Source organism: Pseudophryne corroboree, chromosome 3 (genome assembly GCF_028390025.1).
Source record: "Pseudophryne corroboree isolate aPseCor3 chromosome 3, aPseCor3.hap2, whole genome shotgun sequence".
NCBI classification, from domain to species: Eukaryota; Metazoa; Chordata; class Amphibia; order Anura; family Myobatrachidae; genus Pseudophryne; species Pseudophryne corroboree.
This window is the reverse complement of record NC_086446.1, coordinates 281,001,408-281,007,407: the sequence shown is the minus strand read 5'-3', so window position 1 is coordinate 281,007,407 and position 6,000 is coordinate 281,001,408.

The window sequence follows — 6,000 nt, the reverse complement described above, 5'->3', positions numbered from 1 at the left end:
ATAATTATATATATAATAATTCTTTTTATCGATCTACTATATTGTTATGATATTAATGGCATTAATCTCACCACCAACCCTCAAAGCTCTTTCTTCCTCGATTTTTTAATATCTAACAGGATTGTAATTGTTAACTATTGCTATCAGGAACAAATCTAATGTGACCTCTATAGTAATAAGGTTTTTAGAAACAAGGGGGACAGACTTACACAAAACCCGAGTTGTTTACCAGAGTCTCTTTTTTAGATATTATCAAGCAAACCACATTTTCCATGAATATTCAGATCTCATATATTATTCATTTCTATATTGTCATTAAGCCCTAAAGGCGATAATGAACCAAGAGAGAAGATCCAAAACGCCTCCCTTTTGCAGAGACGATTGAACCTATCCCCGCCTCTTGCGGTAGCTGGTATAAACTCAATACCCTGTACCACGAGATCATCCATATTACCTTGATGTTTAAATTTAATGTGTGTAGACAAGCTGTGTGTTCTTATACCTTTCGTAATATTTCGTCTGTGTTCTAAAAATCTTATATTTAATTTCCGTGTAGTTCGACCTACATACTGGATGCCACATATGCAAGTTATTAAATAGATCACATACGTGGCATTACAGTCAATGTGTCCCTTAATTTCAAAGTCCGTACCATATGTAGTGGAGTGAAAATGTGTACTTCTATGTCCTATAAATTTACATGTTATACAGCCTAGACGACCACATCTTAAGCATCCATCTTTTAAGGGAATGGAACTGAGCCAAGTTTCACCTGTTTTCCTAGCTAGAGCTGGACCTACATAATGACTGGGTGTTAGAAAACTCTGCAGATTCCTGGCTTTCTTAAAGACTATCTGAGGTTCTATTTCCAATAGAGGTGCTAGTATTTTATCAGCCCTCAAGATAGCCATATTCTTCTTAAACACTTGTTTTATCTCTCTTGAGCTAGAATTAAATTTAGTTATAAACCGAAGTTCAGTATTTTGTTTAGAACTAATCAAACTATTAGATTTACTTTTACTAGTCGATAACAGGGACTCTCTATCTATTGCTCTCGCTTGTTCTTCTGCTTCTTCCAGAATGTCTTCTGGATAATCTTGTTCTAAAAGTGCAGTTGTAAGATTATGAGCTTGTTGATTATAATCCGTAATTTCTGAACAGTTTCGTCTGTGCCTCATATACTGGCTTCTGGGTATGTTTCTGAGCCATGGTTGATAATGACAACTTGAGTAATTCAGAAACTTATTACAGTCTACTTCCTTCTTATATGTAGATGTAATTATATTATTATTTTTTATCTCTAGAGCAATATCCAGGAAGGAAATCATAGATTCGTGAACTGTGCTCATGAGTTTTAAACCAAATGAGTTCTGATTCAAAAATTCCACATATCTTCTTGCCGAACTCATATCACCCTCCCATATAAAAAACATATCGCCTATGTATCTGCCATAGAGAACCAAGCCTGCCCCAGAGGTATAATAAAGCTGACAGGAGCCAGGACCGGCACATGCACACAAGCGGTGGCTTAACTGCAGTTGCACAAAACCATGGCTACTATGGGCTGCATCGGCTGCAGCCCATAGAAGACAGCTAGGGCGGACAATGAAGCTAGTGCAGTCTCATGGACTTCATCTGGCTTAACTGACAGTGAGCAGAATGGTGGATTTAATGGGGGGGGGCTGTAGACTTGCAGCTCATAGGTAAAAACCGACACTGGACTTTAAGGCTGAGGAGATAAGTATTGCTGTAGCTGTAATGCATGAGTGTAATGCAGGGTTGTGCTCAGGGCCGGATTGACAACAGGGAGGATGGAGCTGCAGCTCCAGGCCCCCCAATAAAATAGACCCAGAGGTATCCACTGGAAGCTGGCAGCATATACAGGGAATAAAATATTTTCCTGTTACAGCCAGCACTGGAAGCCATGGGAGGTCCTGCACCCCTTCCAACACCTCCACCATACACCCTCCTGTCCGGCTATGGCTATACTGGATTTCCCACATACAATCAGTGCTCAAAGTACCACTCAGTCAGTGCTCTGACTGCTGCTGCATATACTGACCACCCCCTTCTTTATTGGTTGTTGGTGTATAAAGAGGGAGGGCCGGCTCAGGACACGACAGGTGCATCCCACACGCAACTTGTACCTCTGATACCTGGGCTCCCAGCTAAGGAGGTAGCTCTGGGAATGGGAGGAGGAGGCGGCGGTAGCGGCAGCTCTGAGAACAGGAGCAGGCACACCAGCAACACGGCATCGTGAGTTCATGACGCTTTGTGTAATTAGCCGAGTCACCCACTGCAAGTGTAGCTATAGAGTTGGGTGCCAGTATGTGTTCTGCCACATACCCTGTTTGTGCTACACCCTGTCATCCATCACTGCCGGTGTCCACCAGCAGCACCTGCTCCCAGACGCATCCCTATAGCTCCCACCTCACTGGGGCACTGTCTTTGTGCTGGATGCAGTAGTTCAGTGGTGTAACCTCCAGTTCCTCTCTCCCATAACTCTACCTATTCTGCATACTAGGAGAAGGTACACTGGACACATGCACATTGAGGGGTGAGATGCAAGGGTATGAAAAGGAAGGAGATAGTGTGGTTCAGGGTATAAGAAAGAAGAAGGGAGTGATGTGCAGGAGTATGAGAAGGGAGCGAGGTGCTGGGGTATGAGAAGGAAGGAGGGAATGAGGTGCAGGGGTATGAGAAGGAAGGAGGGAGTGAGGTGCAGGGGTATGAGAAGGAAGGATGGAGTGAGGTGCAGGGGTATGAGAAGGAAGGAGGGATTGAGGTGCAGGGGTATGAGAAGGAAGGAGGGAGCGAGGTTCAGGGGTATGAGAAGTAAGGAGGGACTGAGGTGCAGGGGTATGAGAAGGAAGGAGGGAGTGAGGTGCAGGGGTATGAGAAGGAAGGAGGGATTGAGGTGCAGGGGTATGAGAAGTAAGGAGGGAGTGAGGTGCAGGGATATGAGAAGTAAGGAGGGACTGAGGTGCAGGGGTATGAGAAGGAAGGAGGGATTGAGGTGCAGGGGTATGAGAAGTAAGGAGTGAGTGAGGTGCAGGGGTATGAGAAGGAAGGAGGGAGTGAGGTGCAGGGGTATGAGAAGGAAGGAGGGAGTGAGGCAGTGACGTGCGGTGGGGTGAGGCAGAGCCTTTCCTGTCATACTAACATTTGTGCCAGAGTTTTGACTGCGTAAAGTATATGAAAAATGCAAAGAATATGTTTGAAATATCTTCTTTGCATTATTCTAATAATTTTTATAGCCAAAACTCTGGAGTAAAAAGTCTATGGCAGGTGAGGCAGTGTCTCACCTGGCTATCTTTTCTGCACATCTCTGATCAAAACTCACCAAATTTCCAGGAGTTTATACTGCAGCACCTGTGTATAATGCCCAGATGTACGCTTTGGCTCATATATTGCATGGAAATCTGGCTCTGGTGCTAGCCAGTGCATGCTGACCTATTTAGCTCACTGCACGTCCCTGGAGTGAGGTGCAGGGGTATGAGAAGTAAGGAGGGAGTGAGGTGCAGGGTTATGAGAAGGAAGGAGGGAGTGAGGTGCCGGGGTATGAGAAAGAAGGAGGGATTGATGTGCAGGGGTATGAGAAGTAAGGAGGGAGTGAGGTGCAGCGGTTTGATAAAGAAGGAGGTAGTGAGGTGCACGGGTATGAGAAGGAGGGAGTGAGGTGCAGGGGTATAAGGAGGGAGTGAGGTGCAGGGGTATGAAGAGAGAGTAATGTGCAGGGGTATGAGGAGGGAGCGAGGTGCAAGAGTATAAGGATGGAGTGATGTGCAGGGGTATGAGGAGGGAGTGAGGTGCAGGGGTATGAAGAGGGAGTAATGTGCAGGGGTATGAGGAGGGAGAGAGTTGCAAGGGTATAAGGAGGGAGTGAGGCGCAGGGGTATGAGGAGGGAGTGAGGTGCAGGGGTATGAGGAGGGAGTGAGGTGCAGGGGTATGAGGAGGGAGTGAGGTGCAGGGGTATGAGAAGGGAGTGAGGTGCAGGGGTATGAAGAGGGAGTGAGGTGCAGGGGTATGAGAAGGAAGGAGGGAGTGAGGTGCAGGGGTATGAGGAGGGAGTGAGGTGCAGGGGTATGAAGAGGGAGTAATGTGCAGGGGTATGAGGAGGGAGCGAGGTGCAGAGATATGAGAAGGTAGCGATGTGCAGGGGTATGAGAAGGGAGTGAAGTGCAGGGATATGAGGAGGGAGTGAGGTGCAGGGGTATGAGTGAGGTGCAGGGGTATGAGGAGGGAGTGAGGTGCAGGGGTATGAGAAGGAAGGAGGGAGTGAGGTGCAGGGGTATGAAGAGGGAGTAATGTGCAGGGGTATGAGGAGGGAGCGAGGTGCAGGGGTATAAGGAGGGAGTGATGTGCAGGGGTATGAGGAGGGAGTGAGGTGCAGGGGAATGAGGAGGTCGTGAGGTGCTGGGGTATGAGAAGGGAGTGAGGTGCAGAGGTATGAGGAGGGATTGAGGTGCAGGGTTATGAGGAGGGAGTGAGTTGCAGGGGTATGAGGAGGGAGTGAGGTGCAGGGGTATGAGGAGGGAGTGAGTTGCAGGGGTATGAGGAGGGAGTGAGGTGCAGGGGTATGAGGAGGGAGTGAAGTGCAGGGGTATGAGAAGGGAGTGAGGTGCAGGGGTATGAGAAGGTAGCGATGTGCAGGGGTGTGAGAAGGGAGTGATGTGCAGGGTGATAATGTCGGTATTATCTTAGACCGCAAAGCTATACCCCTTTGTACACTATTACCGTTGAGCCGCTATGGCTGCTAGACCACGTGCACGTGCTACGCACTTTGTACGCTATTTGCGTACAGAGTCCAGCACGTGGTACGCACGTGGCGTACGCACGCTGCGCTGAGTGTACGGAATACACACAGCGAGCGCACACACAATGGATAACCTTTAAACCTTGTTAATGATACAATGTAATGATATGCTTATACTTTAAACCTTTGGCAGCAATGTACTGTAACGATGTTAATACCTTTAAACCTTAAGTAGCGCTGGCGATACAAAGTATCCGCAGTGCGTACACCTTAACAATGCTTATACACCTTATACAGATAAATCTACTTTAAACCCAGGCAGGAAAGTGAAAACACAACACCGTTTGTAGTTTAAACCACAGGGTTCGCGGCCTCCGTGGATTGATTCCAAAAGATAAAACAATACAAGTTATACACTACAGACTAACAAGTAAATCTAAACAGAATAATGGCTACAGAGAATGTACGTACGTGAGAATATTCGCAAGCGCAACCCGAACTCGGTCCTCCGCTCGTCATGCAGATAGCGTTTAGAGTCATCTGACCGGCCAGGCAACAATGGTCCTTTTATACACAACATGCATACACAATACAATGGTCACTGTAATCTCATTGTTCATTGGACACAGAGATATGTCTCCACATTACAGCAAAGGTCATAGGTGGATTTGAAAAGGTGGGCGATGTCATTTCCAACTGCTCTTGTGGGTGGTATCCATTGGATTCCCGCCGCATGTGTAATTTACAGTAAATACAGTTAATGTTCATAATCTACTTTTGCACATAACTATACGCAGGAGCAAGCGATCTTTCTCTAACTAACACCGGAATGTTACCCTCAAAATACCCTACAGCTGGATACTAGACATCACCTTCCAACCTTTATCTGACCCTTCCTATCATGCAAAGGCGAATCTCTCTGTCAAGGAACTGCTCAAACCAATAATACTCGCTGACATGGTCTAGGGGAACTATATCTACAAAATGCACTATATGAGTTAAATATGCTATGTGCTAATAACACGCTACACGTTCACAAACTCCGCCGTAAATACCCATATCATGCGCATGATCGCCGGAGCGATCTTACGCAACTTGCGGATATGTGCACGTACGGCGGACTGAGTGCACGAGCAGCGGGCATGTGCATGGGGTTAGTACAAAACATATGCATTATGATATTTTTCGACTTTGACAAGGGGTATGAGGAGGGAGTGATGTGCAGGGGTATGAGGAGGGAGTG